This window comes from Papio anubis, chromosome 2, assembly GCF_008728515.1.
Source record: "Papio anubis isolate 15944 chromosome 2, Panubis1.0, whole genome shotgun sequence".
In the NCBI taxonomy this organism is placed as follows: Eukaryota; Metazoa; Chordata; class Mammalia; order Primates; family Cercopithecidae; genus Papio; species Papio anubis.
This window is the reverse complement of record NC_044977.1, coordinates 119,736,130-119,755,333: the sequence shown is the minus strand read 5'-3', so window position 1 is coordinate 119,755,333 and position 19,204 is coordinate 119,736,130. Positions and strand designations below refer to the sequence as shown.

Here is a 19,204-nt window from a genome sequence, read left to right as displayed (position 1 = left end):
GGAGGCAGCAGATCAAATCTCAGTCCAGCTCTGTTACCATTAACTGCTGCTTTGACTTTGTCCAACACATGTATGGTTCAAGAATCAGCCAGAGACTTGGGCAGAGTTTACACTCACAATCTTGGGCTCTCCTTGTCTGACTCTCCTTTCTGGTTTCCCCCTCTCACTCTCCAATGGTCATAGGCTCCCTAGATTCTTTCTTCTTGCCACTCAGACAAGAAAGCTAAGAGTTTTTAATCACAACTTTGGCTGCCCTGTGTCATTCTGCAAAAACAGACAACTCACCCCACTAAAGTTCTTTTTTCTAGGTGTCCACTGCTTTACAAAACCTGTTTGCTCATTTTTTTCCCTTTCAAAAACCTTCAAGTAGTTGCTTTTTTGCATTTTGTCCCAAGTTTATTGTTATCCATGGAAAGGTTAGTGTGTCCATAGCTTATTCCAACACACTAGAGGAGGAAACCACAAATATCCTGATTAACAAAAAACCTTTGTCTATATATCAAGAATCAACTTGAAATGATGAACTATAGGTTGGCGAGTCTTCCTATGCCTGCAGAAGTCTCATTTTATCCCACTCCTACATGATTCACACTGGATTTTCTATTATGCATTTCAGCTCATCCTCAAGCCTCCAGCCAAACCTGGTCTCCATTTAGTGAGTCTTCACTCTCAAGGGTAGGATGTGTACCACTGGTAAACCAGATGACTTAAGGTGACTGAGACAGAACATTAAATAGCATGGAATCACATAACTATGGGGAAATGATTTTCAATTTTTTCAACTCTTCTGATTCTGCCAAGCAATACATCTCAGTTTTGTGGTAATATGTCTTTAACACTTTTCTAATAGTGGCTAGTTTCCCCTTTTCAACATAGAGACAACAGGTCTCATGCAAAGAACTTTCTGGTAATGTGTCTTTAACACTTTTCTAATAGTGGCTAGTTTCCCTTTTTCAACATAGAGACAACAGGTCTCATGCAAAGAACTTTCTCCAGGAAATGGCATCTAGCTAGAAATGAATAACATTGTTTTTTTTTTTTTTTTTTCCACTCAATGTATTTTTAGAGTTACCTTCTATTTGTAGTGATACTGTTTTTTATTTGTGATAATGACAAAGTTTACTTTTTAAAATCAAAATTCATAAAAAGCAACTTGATTTAAAGAAAAATAATAGGCCAGGTGCAGTGGCTCACACCTGTAATCCTAGTACTTTAGGAGATCAAGGTGGGAGGATTGCTTGAGACCAAGAATTCCAGACCAGCCTGAGCAACATAGCAAGAGCTCATCTCTACAAAAAATAAAAAATATAAAAACTAGCTGGCTGGGCGCAGTGGCTCACGCCTGTAATGCCAGCACTTTGGAAGGCTGAGGCAGGTGGATTGCCTGAGGTCAGAAGTTCGAGACCAGTCTGGCCAACATGGTGAAACCCTGTCTCTTCTAAAATTACAAAAAAAAATTAGCTAGGTGTGGTGGCAAGCACCTGTAATCCCAGCTACTCAGGAGGCTGAGGCAGGGGAATTGCTTGAACCAGGGAGGTAGAGGTTGCAGTGAGCCAAGATGGTGCCACTGCACTCCAGCCTGGGCAACAGAGAGAGACTCTGTCTCAAAACAAAAACAACAACAAAAAAACTAGCCAGGCATGATGGCATATGTCTGTAATCCTAGATACTTCGGGAGGCTGAGGCAAGAGGATCACCTGAGCTGAGGAGATCAAGGCTGCAGTGAGCTATGATCATGCCACTGCACTGCAGCCTGGGTGACAGAGACTCTGTCTCCAAATAATAATAATAATAATCATAGGCCAGTCGCAGTGGCTCACACCTGTAATCCCAGCACGTTGGGAAACCAAGGTGGGTGGATCTCTTGAGGCCAGGAGTTTGAGATGAGCCTGGCTGACACGGTGAAACCCCGTCTCTACTAAAAATACATAAATTAGCTGGGCATCTGTAATCCCAACTACTCAGGAGGCTGAGACAGGAGAATCACTTGAACTGGGGAGGCGGAGGTTGCAGTGAGCCAGGATCGTGCCATTGCAGTCCAGCCTGGGCCACAAGAAGGAAACTCCATCTCAAATAATAATAATAATAATAATAATAATAATAATAATTAATAATAAATGACAGTATAAGTCATATACAGATAAGAATGGGGAAAAAGATTGTAGTAAATAGTTCTAACTGCTATAACAGATGTATCCCCATCCTAAATCTCTGTAGCTTACATACAGAATTTCTTACTCATGAAAATGCCAATAATGCTACCTGGGTGTTTCTAGTTTGGGGTAGTTATCCATGTGTTCATTCAGGGATTAAGGATGACAAAGTCTCTGCCTTCTTTAACAGAGATCTCAAGATCAATTTGAATAGATCTGGCCAGGGAAAAGACAGAGAGAGAGAGGGAAAAAAAAAGAATAGTAGACAGTGTGGTCAGTTTGATGGGCCAGGCTTAGAAGAGATGTACATCCTTCTGTTCACATATTACTGGTTAAAACTGAGTATATGGACACACTCCACTGTAAAGCAGACCAGGAATGGGTCTGGCCTAGGAGAAAAAGTATTTTGGTTTTCCATGAGCATAAAGTTTGGGTGACTGCCCTAAGGTTTGGGGAACTATGCAGTAGGTTATGTTTCTTCAAAGGAGAGGGGAAGAAGGAGCCACCATTTCTCAGAAAATTCCCTTTGTTTTATAAGGATGACTTAGAATATTAGCAGCTCTCCTTCCTGCCTGCCTTCCAGATTCCAGGGTCAGGCCTCTCGAGAGCCCAAGAAAAGGAGAGACAGACAGGCAGTCCTCCAAAGTGCTCTATCCATTTCAGTAGACCTCCACCACAGGAATCTGGGGTGCCCACTGCAGCTCCAAGCTGTCACATCTCCTGTCCCCCGGCTGCCCTTTCTTTCCCAGCAGCTTTGTAATCACAATTTACCAATCCCACCTCTTGCCCTCTCCGCAAAGTCTTTGCTTTCTGACAATTCAATTAGGTAACTTGAAAAAGTAGCCAGTGTTCATGTTAATTGAAAGCTCTTCCTTCCTTCTCTCCAGGGAAATTAAGAACATTTTACACTGTGGCTACCTGGAGGCCATGGTATTGTTTTGAGTGTGTCTCAGCAAGATGCGGCCACCACAGACCAGGGAGGTAGCCCCATCTGGCTGGGGGGCAACTCCACCGACCCCACTTCTTGAATATCTGGCCTGTTCCTCCATGGCCACTCCTCATCCAAGAGAGAGTGCCAGCTCTTTAAAAGCAGGACATACCCCTCCCAAGGTCTTTCTTTGATGTCCACAGATCACAGAGGGGCTAATGCAAGGTTGAGTACTAGGCTTTGGCTCAGTACATGTAACTGAATTCAAATGACTGATTCAGTGCCACTGAGGTATTAGCAGTCATTTAAGTTGTGTTCTATGGACTCTAAAAACAGTGTATTTTTAAACAATGAAGAACAGTAAGTGTTAGTAACCTTTAGTTACTCCCAAAATGCTATAATTAAAGAGTCAACTCCTCATACTTTGTCAGATCACAGTAGGACCCATGGACTTCCAGTCTTCTCTCAGCCATGACCTGTGCTTGACCCCCACTATTTTAAATTCCTCAACTGTTGGCAGAAGTGCCTGGGTAGATACTAATTTCTATAAATATGTTTTGGAGAGAGGCAGCCCCTGCAAATAAACTGGTGATTCATGAGTATAGCCATAAAATGCTACTCTAGTAAAAAGGGCACCTGGTACTAAATCCTGAACCTACCCTTCCTAACACACCTTTTTAAAAAATGGAACCCCTACATTCAAAGGCAGTTTGGTGTGGAGGTTCCCCAGAAAATGTCTGCTTGCTTATTAGTTACATTGATTTTAAGAACAAATCCATTTAAGCGATCTTTACAGCTGACTTGTCCTCTTTCCATGGACTGTGGGTTCTAGAGCCAGACTGCCAAGGTTTCAATCCTGATTCACCACCTTTTCGTTATGAGATTTGGAGCAAGTTACCTCACAGGATGTTTAGGACTTGCTTCAATCAAAAAGTAAAAGGGGTGGTGGTAGAGTTACTGAAATAAGATGGGCAAAATATTGATAATTATTGAAGATAAGTACAGTTCAAGTCAGTTCATTCTATCCACTCTCTTGTTTGTTTGAAATGTTCCATAATGAATTCTTAAATGACACTTTTATCTAGAACATAAGTAATTCCCCAAGACCTTCCTTCACAAAACAACTTTCTCCTCTATCAGAGATGAATTGTAGAAAATATATTGGGTATTCTATCTTTACTTTCAACTATGCAGAAAAATTTCTTTTAGATTTAGCTGTTCTCATAAGTTAGTAATATAACAGGAAGAACTTATTTTTTTTTCCTTCTACCTTCAGCTGTTTAAACCTACCAAGAAATCAGATTCCCTGATGTGTATTTTACTGCAGTCCTTGCCTCTTATAATAAGGCCAGTCAAGATCCTAGGTATCTGGACACAGCTATAATTTGGTGTCATTTTCGGTGTTGGCTCTGAGATCTCAGTCTCTCGATACCTCCCCTTTCCAAAAGGGGAAAGACTGGGGGCGGAAGGAAGAGAAGACAAGAGAGGGAATGTACTGCATCCTATTTCCAGCACTAACACAACTGCTTTCTCCCCCATTGACTCTTCAAAACACAGATGCCATGCCCACAGAGAGGGGAGACAAATAAGGTGATATGCTGGGCTCAGTCTATATTTTCTTTTGCACCCCCACCCCAACTTTCACATGTAAGTAATGCACTGAGAAAAAGAGATGGCTTCCTGCTGGAGCTCAGACTGTGCCAATAGAAACTGCTGGTTTCCCTCAAGTGATATTAATAAAACTAACTTTATTGGCAATTCCTGTCAGGGCTGCACGTGATAATGTCAAAATTGTACAGATCAGGGAAAGACTGTTTAAAAGTTTTCCCTCAAATTATCAGTTTTTAATTATATCCCAACAAAATATTGATGTCTCTTTTATTACTGACAGGTCATATAAAATTTGGAGACAGTTTTCCTCTGTGTTTTTGAGAAAAATTAAACTCAATATAATTTTATTACTTCTTTCACATATCTTCATCAGCTAACTTAACATGGATGTTAAAGCATTCTAAGTGTAAAAAATGAAATTCGTTTGAGTTTTACGTTAAAAATTTAATAATTATACCAAAGTAAAGGTTAGAAATATATTTAAAACCAGTTAATATCAACATCAGAGAAAGAAAAAGTATATAATGACAGTTCTAATTATTACATTCTCTTGTTCTGCACTTCTAAAGAGTGGCAATTAAATCTCTACTTTGACTTATGTGGAGAGTAAAATCTGCACTTGCAATACTAACACCATTTCATTTCCTCCAATGCAAAGGGATTTAGCTCCTTACAATGTAGATCTTGGGTTGGAATAGTAGATGCAAACTGCTTCAAGAATAGCACAGTGCCTCTGATGATTTAGGATGGTGTTCCAAACGCCACTTGGTTTCCATTCAATATGAACAAGTACAAAATGATCCTTCGAGTCCCCACCAAAATCAATACAGGCTAAAGTGTGTGTTAGTTTCTATCTAAGTGCTGTACATGGACCAGGTGTAGTTTCTGAGGTCGGGAACACTGTCATTCATGGTCTTAGCCTTAGGTATGCCCCTTCCCCCAAACCTTTTTCTGACGGCAATTACAGTGAAAGCATTTTGTAAAATGTTAAGCATTTACAAAGGGAACCTTTTTGCCAATGTTCACTTGTAAAAATACTTAGCCAGACTGATAGTTTGACTTTGGGGAAATACATGTCTGTGGCAGAAACAAAGATGCTTATTAAATATTCCATCTGTTCCCTCGCATGTCCCAGCCCTTTGCAGTTATGTCAGATCACGTGATATAGTTCTGACCAGTAACTTGTGGGCAGAAATGATTTGTGTTCCTTTTAAGCCAAAGTGTAAAAGAGCTGGCACATGATCTTCTGGCTGTGTCCTTTCTTATCATGGTGAACTGAGGGGGACATGAGTTGCAGATGTTGTGGCTGCAGAATAGTAAAACTGCTGCCATGGGCCTGGGTCCCTGAATGACTGTGTGGAATACAATACTACTACCAACTCTTGCTGGATATGTACAATAAACAAAATACAAACCTTTGTGTGTAAAGCCACCAGAAAAGGGATTATCTGTTCCTGCAGCACATCTATCCTATCCTGAAAAAAAAAATGTGTAAATTCTAAAAGCCTTAATTTTTCACCTAACCCACTTCACAAAACTCTGGATGCTTCATTTCTGCAGACTTCTTCCCATGATGATAGATGAGAGGGGTAATATGCAAGGAATGGCTCCATCATGGCACCGTGGTGACCTTGCACATCCCCTCATAGGCCATAGAGGCAAAGCTTAGCCACAGTCTGACCCAAGTCTTGGTGGGATGCCCTGAAATTCCTCCTGAAATGAAGGGAGACAAGCAGCCTTGTGGGGAGCTCCCATGAGGCAGTTTCTCATCTATCTCCAGATTCTGTGGGAGACTGCACAAGACCTTTCCCATCCATCTTCTTTGTTTTGGTTGTGCACAGGACTTTCCATCTTGCAAACCCCCTTCCCCTTAGGGCACAGTTGCAGGCTTCTGTGCCAATAAAACTACTTGGCTGTAATTTAGAGGTGGCTCCTCTAGGGCAAAGTGACCACCTGTCATGCCACCTGTCTTCTGGCCTCTCTAGTTTGGTGTCATCCTGTGTGTGGGACTAGGGAGGCAAGGAGCTGATGGCATGCTGATCTTGATTCTGCTGTCTGTGTAAGTAACAAAGCTCTGAATTCATTTGGGCTTGCTGTTGCCTTGCCAGCCGAATCTATGGAAGTGTGGAGAGCCAGCCTGGTAACTGCCCTATCAGTGACCACTCTGCAGCTTGGGCATTGCTTGACTACTTGACACAATGAAAGGTGACTTTTATGGTAACTATTTGTTGCTCAGCCTCAGCTTAGATGGTTTTCTGATGGGATATCTTTCTTTTGCTTGAAAGAACAAAATGGGGCCAACTAGGACTGTAGCTTTCTGATTCGAAGTTGGAGAAAAAAACAAGTCAGATAGGTTTCCCACCGCTTCAGTTTCCTCCATATTTTAATAAAGCTAGCATCGAGTTTACAAACTGGGTTGTGAGGAGGCTCCAATAACCCAGGCCCTACTGAAGATATTTGGTGGCACCTCTTGTTGACAGAGTCTTAAGTGTGCTGAGTGGTAGTCACAGGCTTTGGAAGAACCCGTGAGAGAAAGTCAACACCTAACATAAAAGGAGACAATTTATGGCATTTCATATTTTTGCCATTCCAGGGAACCAGAAACGCCTATCACAGAGATGAATGATATCTTTCAAATTAAATTACCAACAGGAAAGCTAACACTAAATTTCCTGAATATTAATAAACATGAATGGTACATAAATGCATTTACAAACTATTAAACATCAGGAATTGTGTGAGAAAGAAGTCTCACAAAGATAAATGGAGTTCCATCTTTAGATGTAAACCTAAAGTTCTCTAAGACGGGTAATGTTTCTGACTAGGGAGTGAGGTACAGAAAAATACACCTTGGGTGATGAGTCTTTAGATATGAGCACATTTACAAGTAACTCTGTGGCTGGCAAACCTATGTACCTATGAAAATGGTGCAACCACAGCAGCATTCTCTGTTGGCAGTCACACAGCATGGCCATGCCCTATGGGGCCACGAAGAACAGGAGTATGGTTTTGCTTCTTGCAAGTTTACAGATATCCTACTGAGAGTGAGAATCATCATGACATATCTTGAAGGTTGTAAGGGAGAAATTTTCTCAGAAAGAGAAAGGGAAAAATGTATGCATCTGACATTATTTCTGGAAAGGAGAACATCCTTTCCTTATAAGACCTAGAAATATGCTGTTTTAAAGATGATTCTGGGCAGAGAATTGTGAGTGAAAAAAAAAACTGTGCTTTCAATATAAATGATGGTGACAGAAGAAATGCTGCATGCTGATAAAAATCACAGTGCATATTGATGAAATATTCAAATATCCATCATATTCTGAGGGAAATATCCTAATGTTCTAAGCAGATATTGTTAGACCTTGTTAAAAAGAAATTGTCAAGTACTGTTCTTTTGATGATTTTCTCAACCACAATGTTTTTCTAGGCCTTCCTTTGTGCCAGGCATGATGTTAGACAGAAAGGGTACAAAGATGAATAGGACACATGTCTGTTCAGTTGGTTCCTTGATGCAGTTTCTGCCTTGAAGTTCCATTTCCACTCTTTCTTGGTTCCTGCAGTAACCATTAGTGTTCAGTTAAAAGGCTCTGGTCTTCAGCAACCATCAAAATAAAAATGATTCAGGAAAGAATTCTCAATGGATGGATGTCAAAAACTTTGGGTAAAGGTTTGGATCGGGAGAGTCACAGGGTCCTCAAAATATTACCCATGGGTTACTTACTAATTACAAAAAAGCAAAGGAGAAATCTCTGCAATGAAGAAATCTAGTGGGTACCAGTTTAACCAGGGATTTAAATTTAGTACCACCAAGAATGGGAGGGGCAAACATTATGTGGCTCCTGATGTGATGCAACAGGAAGGATAAGCACTGCCTACACGGTGCTCTGGCAATAGTAATTAACTGGAATCTAACTAGAAAGTAAGAAGACAGATACAGAATGTAGAACACTGTATCAAACAACTAGCCTGGACTTTTTTTCTTTTTTGTTTTTTGAGATGGAGTCTCAGCTGTGTCATCCAGACTAGAGTGTAGTGGTGCAATCTCGGCTCACTGCAACCTCCTCCTCCCGGGTTCAAGCGATTCTCCTGCCTCAGCCTCCTGAGTAGCTGGGACTACATGTATACACCACCATGCCTGGCTAATTTTAGTATTTTTAGTAGAGATGGGGTTTCACCATATTGACCAGGCTGGTCTCAAACTCTTGACCTCAAGTGATCCACCCACCTTGGCCTCCCAAAGTGCTGGGATTACAGGCATGAGCCACCGCGCCCAGCCTTAGCCTGGACTTTTCAACACCTCACTGCATTATTAGATGAGACATAAATGTAGGGAACTATTCTTCACTGAAGAAGACTAAAGAGGGACAGAACAACTAAAGGCAATGCATGATGCAGGATCAAAGGAAGCAACTATACAGATAATCATTTGAACTAATGGGGAAATCTTAATAGGGACTGTGTTTAAATGGCATATTGTATTGTACTGGTGTCAAATTCCTTGGTATTTAATGGTTTTGTGACATGTTCTTGTTCTAAAGTGATAGTGCTGAAGTACATTGGGGTGAAATAGCATACGTCTGCCACTTACTTTCAAATGGTGCAGGGGAAAAAATGTGAGTATACACATACACATACATATACATACACATGGGAGAAGACACAAAGCAATAAAATGGCGAAATGTTCACATTGGCAAATTTAGATGAAAAGCCTACCAGTGTACATTGTATTACTCTCACAATTCTTCTGCTTCATTTGAAATGTTCTATTTTAAAAGGGGTGGAGGGGAGCGGGGGTGAAAAACAGCTGCTGACTGAGCTTGGGTTACAGTTGTGGGTCATGGAAAACGGCGATGCTAAGGGGCCACTTGGATGAAGCCTGTGTTCTTGGCCTCACAAGCCTGTCTCTGACAGGGGTCAGGCCTCATCTTAATGATAGGACAGTTCAGGAGGTGCATTCCTAGTTTGGAATAGATCCAGACACTTCAACTGCCACATTCAAAGAGATTCGTCTGTTTTAGTATATCCACAGACTTAGAATAAATATGCTTCAGAAAGTGGACAATTTCTAACTTGTTTTCTTTCATCTATATAACTATAGATCAAAGAAAAATAGCACAAAATCCACAACTGAAGTATTATGAAGTGCTCAGTAATCAACCTCAGGGGTAATGTCAGTGCAGCTTTGGGTCAATGTGGGTAAGTGTACCTGTATCCTTGCACGTGGCCATAACCAAATCTTGGCTCCAATGGGAACCTGAACATTAGACTTTAAAATTTTCCTTTGAATTATGAATTCTTTGCTGAAGAGTCAAGAGCATAGGCCTTAAATTCTGGCAGAAGTCCATATGAATGAATTCATATATGTTTTAAAGGAAAGTCATTAATTCTTTGTAAATAATGTTTTAGTATCTAAAGAGAAAAATCAGAAGGTGTTAAATGTTTATAAAGGAATGAGAACTCAAGGTCTAACCTTCTACCCTCTCTCATTGCCCTTTTATAAAGCCCTTTGAACCTGCAGGAAACATGGAGCTATTTCCATTACAGGGTCTCCATCTCCTCCACCATCTGCTCCATATCCAGCCCAAGTCTCTCTTGCTCAAATAATCTGGTTTCCTTGTCATAAACAATCAGCCCTTCCAGCTGTGTCTACGCAATGCAAAATCAGATTCAGACTACAATGTGCTTATTTTTCTTTATAGGTTGTCTAGTAATGACATTATATAATAACAAAATTCCTTATAACAGGCGGTAAAGCTGACACCAACTTACCCAACATTTATAAAGTCAAGCAAAATAAAGTTTTTGTTTTACACACACCTAAAAAATAATATTCCTCCTAAAGTTAAACAGAATCAAAACAACTATTCCCTTATCTTTTATTGTTCAATTATAGTGTAAAGTAAATAGACAGTTACTACTAGGAAAAATAAATTGAAGTTGGAGACAGTCGGCCCTCCCTCTTTCTACACTTCAGAGAATCTGAATTATCAATTTCCATCCTTCCCCAAATTCCAGACTCTAAATGGTCTAATACATGACATTAGCATGATTTTAATTAATAATCTATGATATCTTCATATCGTAAATTTTATTTGAAATTTTGAAACACATATTTCAGGTATCAAAGTATCTGACACTGACGTAAAACTGATTAACATAAGTAAAAAATATTTTTTGACAGCCCATCACACATCCTTGTTTCACTAAATACATAAAATTATTCTATATGTAAACATATACATATAGAATATGTAACACTTCAAAACATTCCAATTATATTACTAAATGCTCGCCCTTTCGTCAAGAATTTGGGGCATTTTATGGCATAGCCTTCACATAAAAAGCTTAGAACTAAGCATCCCAAGGTTCAATTCACACTTTTTTCCTTTGCATCTCCAATCCGTCAAACATGTTATTTCACTATTCTTCTAGGACCAACTCTTCAAAAGCTACTATGTATGAGTAAACACTTTATACATGGCCCCCTGACTCCACCTGTTTTCTGGTGGTGTTAAGAAAAACATCATTGCTAGCCTATGGCCCTGTCCTCAGAGGAAGGCAACACCAGAACCTGTATTATGACTGTGAGTCAGGTGAGATAGTCTGAGGCAAGGAACAACTTTATAGTGTAGACTGGATATGTGCAGAGGTGCTGAAGAAGTAGCCAGCCAACATGGATTCACTTCCATTGAAGAAGGCCCTGGGGAGGAAGGGTGACCTGAGTTGAACCATGAGGAGGTGGGGGTGGGAGGAATCTCTGAAGGAACAGAGGTGAGACGAATTATGTAAAGAGACAAGAAGAGTACACATAGATGTCTGCAGGGAAACGAGGTGGCCCCAGTAAGATGAGAGTTGACAAGTGGTGGAAAAATGCCTGCTGCTAGGTCAGCAGGTGCCAAAAATGTGAAAGCCTCACAAGGAAAGCAGAGGAGGAGCCATGGTGATGGGGGAGAAATGGGGCCACAGACAAGCTTTAAGTGAGAAAGGTGCTTGAAAACAGTGCTAACAAACACTAGATTAACAGCACTAGTCACTTAGAGAGCTAAAGTATAATCTGATTTTAATGTGGCCAGTACATAGCACATATTATTTGTTTGTTTCTTTTTCTTCAACCAGACCACTGAAGAAAAGCCTACAATGAGTGCAGGAACATCTGAAGACCTGAAACATTCTTTACCCATTAAACAAAATATTTCATCTGGGCCAAAAGCAACTGCAACAAAAGCAAAACTTGACAAAGGGACCTAATTAAATTAAAGAGCTTCTGCACAGCAAAAGAAACTATCAACAGAGTGAACAGAAAACCTACAGAATGGGAGAAAATATTTCCAAACTATACATCTAACGAAGTCTAATATCCAGAATCCACAAGGAACTTAAACAAATGCACAAGCAAAACACAAACAATCCCATTAAAAAGTGGGCAAAGGACATGAACAGGCACTTTTTAAAAGAAGACATACATGTGGCCAACAAATATATGAAAAAATGCTCAATACCACTAACAATTAGAGAAATGCAAACCAAAACTACAATGAGATATAATCTCAGTCAGAATGGCTACTATTAAAAAGTCAAAAAATAACAGATGCTGGTGAGATTGCATAGAAAAGGGAACACTTACACACTGCTGGTGTGAATGTAAATTAGTTCAGCCATTGTGGAAAGCAATGTGGAGATTACTCAAAGAACCTAAAACAGAACTACCATTTCGACCCAGCAATCCCACTACTGGCTATATATCCAAATGAATATAAATTATTCTACCATAAAGACACATGCATGCATATATTCGTTGCAGCAGTGTCCACAATAGCAAAGACATGAAATCAATCTAATTGCCCATCAATGATAGAATGGATAAATAAAATGTGGTACATATATACCATGGAATACTATGCAGCCATAAAAAAGAACTAGATCATGTCCTTGGCAGGAAGATGGAAGGAACTGGAGACCATTATCCTTAGGAAACTAACACAGGAACAGAAAACAAAACACCAGATGTTCTAACTTATAAGTGGGAGCTAAATAATGAGAACACATAGATGGAAAGAGGGGAACAACAAACACTAAGGCCTACTTTTGAGGGAGGAAGGTGGGAGGAGGGAGAAGTTCAGAAAAAAAAATCTGTCAGGTACTATGCTCAGTACTCAAGTGATTAAACAACCTGTACACAAATCCCCAAGCCATGAGTTTACCTATATAACAAACCTGCACATGTACCCCTGAAGTAAAAGTTAACATTTAAATTTTAAAAAAAAGAAAATATTTCATATGGATATTCATTCAGGACTCTTTCACCAACTTTGCATTACAGATCTGAAAGTGGGGAGTACAAAGTTATATTTTATAAAGTAGGAAGGCAGGTTATGGATGCCAGCTGTGCTTGTCAGGGCACAGAAAATGACTTTTTACCAAATTTAAAGAAGAAAAACTAAGCAAATGAAATTTTTTAATCTTTCCATTTCAGTGACCAATGATTAGACTGTTAAATGTTTGGATTCTTTCTGAACAACAACAACAAAATTATATTTGGATTCCAAGTGCCTCATTCAAATGGGTTTTCATGAAAGAGCGAAATGACAGGGCCTAAATGTAAATACCACTAAAGCCCCAGGAAGCTGGAAAGAAAAACAACCAGTAGGGAAAACGTGTTCTCGGTAGTCAGAAGCAGCAATGATTCCCAGCGATTCCATGCTTGGCTTTTCTTGAAATAACAAACCATCTAAAGGGAGAAGGCAAGTGTGTTCTGCTGCCGTGGTGATGGGAAAAACCTCAGCCAGCAGCGATGGGAACTGACTAGTCAGACTTGGCAGACACAAGCCCCGGGAACAAAGTCAACAGCATGCTTCATGTTTTCGGGAGGCTTGTCTACTGGGCATCTTCAGAAAAAAGATTTAGACCAAGATATTCATGGCCACAGCCAGAGCTTGATAGTAAAAGAGTAGCTAGTCTTAAAACACTCAGCCCTAATACCAAACCGTCCTTCACATACATGTCCAAAACCTATTTTCTATTTATTTCTTTTCTATCAAATTTTATGGGTGGTGGTGAGGTGAGAAAGTAGTAAAAACAGGCTGGTTATGGCAAAAATTGCCATTCTATGCTATCACTCTGGGCAGAATCTCAAAAGCTGAAAGTCATGCCAGGCTCAGGATCATCAAATTCAAACCCAGGATGCAGTCTTATCCATGTCAACCAGGACTTTAAGGGAAGGCCTCTTCTTACATATTTCCATGTTTAGAAACTGCACACACATTCCATGTTCACTTACTCGAAGGGGTCAAGAAGTTCCTTGTGATATATGATTAACATGCCTTCTCTTCACTCATTTGAGTTAGAAGTCTAACCTAATCTGTGCAAAATAGTTACTGAAAGATTAGAAACTGCTGAATTTTGTTCTTTGTTGTTTTGAGTTTTCTTACTTTTTTACCACTAGTAGTAGCAATCCCAGACCACAAGTGATTTGCGAAATTGAGCCTTCATTTTCAAAACTGCATATAAGCCTATTTATCCTGGAAAAAGAACTGACAGTCGACTAAATGAAAGAATCAGCACAATCATCCCAAATCTTGAGTATAAACAGCTCTCCTGTCAATGGTTTGGGATGGTTCTCAAAGTAGTTTGGGGACCTCTGAGGATCTCTGAGACCCTTTCAGGGGTACATGACATCAGAGGTCAAGACATCTTTATAATAATACTATAATGTCATAAGCCTTTTTCAGTCTCATCCTTCACAATTGAAAAGTGAAATATTTCCAGAGGCTACATGCCACGAGATGACACTGTCACTCTGCAGCTAATGAAATGTTTACATATTCTTGTACTTTAAAAATATATCATTGGAAGAATCAATATTGCTAAATTGGCCATCCTACCCAAAGCAATTTACAGATTAAATACTATTCCTATTGAACTACCAATGACATTATTCACAGAATTAGAAAAAGTAGTATAAAATTCATATGGAACCAAAAAAGAGCCTGAGTAGTGAAAATAATCCTAGGCAAAAAGAAGAGAGCAAGAAGCATCACATTACCAGACTTCAAACTATACTACAGTTCTATAGTAACCAAAACAGCATGGTACTAGTACAAAAACAGACACATAGATGAATGGCAACAGAACAGAGAACCCAGAAATAAAGTCACATGCCTACAACCATCTGATCTTTGACAAAGTTGACAAAAACAAGCAATGGGGAAAGGATTCCCTATTCAATAAATGGTGCTGGGATAACTGGTTAGCCATCCTGTACCCCTTCCTTACACCACACATGAAAATCAACTCAAAATGCATCAAAAACTTCAATATAAAATCTAAAACTATAAAAATCCTTGAAGAAAACCTAGGAAATACCATTCTAGACATAGGCCCTGGCAAAGGTTTTATAACAAAGATGCCAAAAGCAATTCAAACAAAACCAAAAATTGACAAATAGGGCCTAATTAACCAAAAAGCTTCTGCACAGCAAAAGAAACTTTCAAGAAAGCAAACAGACAACCTATGGAATGGGACAAAATATTTGCAAACTATGCATCTGACAAAGGCCTAATATCCAGAATCCACAGGGAGCTTAAGTGAACAAGCAAAAAACGAACCCACTTAAAAATGGGCAATGGACATGAACAATTTTCAAAAGAAGACATACATGCATCCAACAAGCATATGAAAAAATGCTCAACATCACTAATCATTAGAGAAATGCAAACCAAAACCAGAATGAAATACCATCTCACTCACACCAGTTAGAATGGTTATTATTAAAAAGTCAAAAAACGACAGATGATGACAAGGCTGTAAAGAAAAGGGAATGCTTATATACTACTGGTGGGAATGTAAATTAGTTTTGCCACTATGGAAAGCAGTTCGGTGATTTCTCAAAGCACTTAAAAACAGAACTACCATTTTGACCCAGCAATCCCATTACTGCATATATACCCAAAGGAATATAAATCATTCAACCATAGATACACATGCACATGTTATGATCACTGTATCACTATTCACAAGAACAGAAACATGGAATCAACCTAAATGCCCATCATTGGTAGACTGGAAAAAAACGTGGTACATATACACCATGGAATACTATGCAGCCATGAAAAAGAATGAGACCATGTTTTTGCAGCAACATGGATAGAGCTGGAGGCCATCATCCTAAGTAAAATAACACAGGGAAAGAAAGCCAAATACTGTATGTTCTCACTTAATAAGTGAGAGCTAAACATTGAGTACACCTGGACACAAAGAAGGGAGCAACAGACACCAGGGCCTACTGGAAAGTGGAGCACGGAGGAGGGTGAGGATCAAACAACTATCTATCATGTACTATGCTTACCATCTGGGTGAACAAATAATATGTACATCAAACCCCTGAAGCATACAATTTGTCTATAGAGCAAACTTGCACATACACCCCTGAAACAAAAATCAAAGTTTAAAAAAATGCTTCATTATATTTAATAAACTCCCACTTACTGATCTTACAATAAACATTGGTAGATACAACTCACATAAACAAAAGCTTCTTGAAGTCCTCGGTAACTTTTAAGAATGTAAAGGGTTTCTGAGACTAATAGTTTGTAAAGGGTGGGGGTTTTATGAAGAGAGAACTTTCATTCAAAATATTACTAAATAATAACTTTGCAATGTGGTGTCACACAAGCCGCTGGGTGTCTAAAAACTAAAACACTTAAACATCCTTAAACTATTTTTCTTGAAGTCCAGCTTTCACCAGTAGCCCGACCTTTTCCTTTCTCTGGATTTTTGTTCCCCAGTTCTCCTCTTGGGGAGAAAACCTTTATCTCATTCAGCATCTGCTATTCTTCCTCTCTGCTTTTGCAAAGAAACCCTTTTTCTGAAATCCCATCATCACAGCCACTCACTGGAGCTCTTAATCACACACTTCCTTGCCTATTGCTTAACTTCTTCCCGTGTTATCATCTTTACTTCTTTACTTATTTTTCATTATTAGTTATGAAATCTAGTTTTTTAAAAAATTGAAGTGATCCATCATAAAAGACACATGCTACCGCCTCTTTGGTAATACCTCCCATAGCTCTCTGCCTGGCAAACCATGACTCACAGTTGAAGCTATGGACTTGTCTGGACGGCATCTTCTCCCTCCACAGACAGTGGGACTGGGCTCATACTGGATCTAATATAGCCTCTTACAGAACTGCTGAGCCATCATCATTTTTGTTCACAGGATTGCAACCCACCAAGATTGTAAGATTTTCAGTCACAATTGTAAATCAAAATTTACAATTTTAGGGGAAATTTTTCTTTCTCCTAAAACTAGTACAGAAAAGATGTTTGATGATGAAATCAATTAATGAATGTAGAGCTATAGATTTAGAAATTAAAATTTAAAAGAGGTAAGAGGGTAAGCAAATGAACAAAAGAGCAAAGCTACAATATACTTCATACAGTACATTAAATCTCATTTTGGCCTTCCTGAAAGTTAACAGAGAAAAGAAAATAAGACTTTGGGTTCATTTATTTCCCGCCCCTCAATTTCTTTTACTTTTTGTATGAAAAATTTCCAATTCTTTTTCCCATTCTACACAAGTGTTAAGCAATCTCTTGTTACACATTCATATTTGATATTTAAATAAAGCTTTCCTTTTCAAGCATTATAATACAAAGTCTACTAGTCCCTCACCTTACATGTTGATAAGCAGAGTTTAAAAAAAAAAAAAAAAAAGCTGATAGCACACTCTTCAGAATGGTTGCAACAAGCAAAAATATTTACTTTGTAATTTTCTTTCAGGAATGTATCAAGCACTTACGAAACATGTGCTTCCCAGTTAATTCAGATCATGTTCTGTTTCCCCAAATGTGTGTATCTTGTCAGCTCAAACACAAGTGACCCCCGAATCGCAATCTCCACTCACCACTCCCACTCATTAAAATTCTGGTGGGACTGTGAGAATGTAATAAAAAGATATATTGTGAGCTTTATTTGCAAATATAAAAGCATGTCCCCACAGTAGAGCAGAGAGAGAGAGAAAAAAAAAAAAATTCAATTCAGTACCTTTCCCATTCAAAGCTTGTTAATAGACGGGAAAGAAAATTCAACTCGTAATACATGATGAGAACCTTTTTCACTGATGAACATTATACGAATAGTTTTGTGCAAAGTATTTGTCTGGGTAAATATTAGCATACCATTATCATTATTCACTGACTTGCGGAGGACAGCACGCTTTCCAGAAACAGCTGGGAAATGCAGAAGGAACAAGCTCACGAGTAAGCACCTACGGTGTGCTAGGAACTCCAAGTATATTTCCATTTAAGCTCCCTAAACAGTTGAGAAGTATGCATCCACCACTTGTAGTACATAGATGAGGAAACTGATGCTCATGGAAATTAAGTAACTTATTCAATATGACACAAAGGAGAGAAGGAAAACCAGAATTCAGATCTGGGTTTGTCTGATTCCAGAGCACATGCTGATTTTTCTACATTAGGCTGGCACCTGGAAGTAATCTCTTAGTATCGAGAACCTTCCCCGAAAACAAGCATGTCACCTGAGCCCATCTAACCCAAAAGTATTCACCATCATTCTCCAAACACTCTTTTTTTCTGGCTTTCCCATTATTTTAACAAGTTATGTTAGTGAACAATAGAACAAATCACATCCTTTCTTTACAAAGGAATTCAGAGAACAAAATCCATCATTAATATGGATTCATGATGACCTTGCAGATCTGTGTGTGCTTAACTTCTCCATGTGGATCTCGCATCCTCCCAGCGTGCTACACCGAGTAAGAGATTATATATCAGGGGAATCGCTTTGCAATCACCAAGACAGTGTTTTGAAAATGAGGGAAGAATGCAAATGTGTAGAAACTACCGAAGAGATTTTACCAGCAGGTAGTTTATAAACTCAATCTCTTTCATCACCAACTTTACTGTAATTCAGATAAGCAAAAACTCAGCCACCGAGATTTTTATAGCTGCATTGGCAAGAGTGGGAAGGATTTCAGCAGCGAACATACATGCAAGGTCAGGAAGTACCAAAGTCACCGAGAGTACATGTGACTTCGGGGGTGAGGGGATGCGCCTGCCCACCCATCACAAATCTTAGCCATCTGGGCTGTGGAGAAAAAAAGAGAGGGGAGACATTTGTGGCATTGCTCTGCGCTTCCTCAGCTGTCCCTAACGGCAGCTCCAGATTAAAAAAAAAAAAAAAAAAAAAGACTAGACTGGCATATCTGATTTTAAAAATATGTCCACAAATGAATATATAAAAGTTTAAAATATGGAGGGACTGGAAGGAAGGAAATACATCCAAAGATTAATAAAAGTTATCTCTGGATAGTGAGATCATCCATTGTGAGCTCTTTCTGTGTTTTTCTAATTCTTCCAAAATTATCAGAAAAATATTATTTTTACATGAAATAGTTCTATGTAACTATATGTAGTATATTATTTTAAATATTTCCATTTTCAAATTTTAAAAAAACAGTTGTAACGAGAGAGCGGTAGCCTGAATA

At 39.1% G+C, this 19,204-nt stretch overlaps 1 protein-coding gene across 9 annotated transcripts in view; it reads right to left on the bottom strand.

Annotated features, from left to right (window-relative positions):
- The window catches only part of TNIK (TRAF2 and NCK interacting kinase), a 396,690-nt gene that overhangs the window by 231,582 nt on the left and 145,904 nt on the right, over positions 1-19,204 (bottom strand). The gene's annotated exons all lie outside the window — the stretch shown is intronic.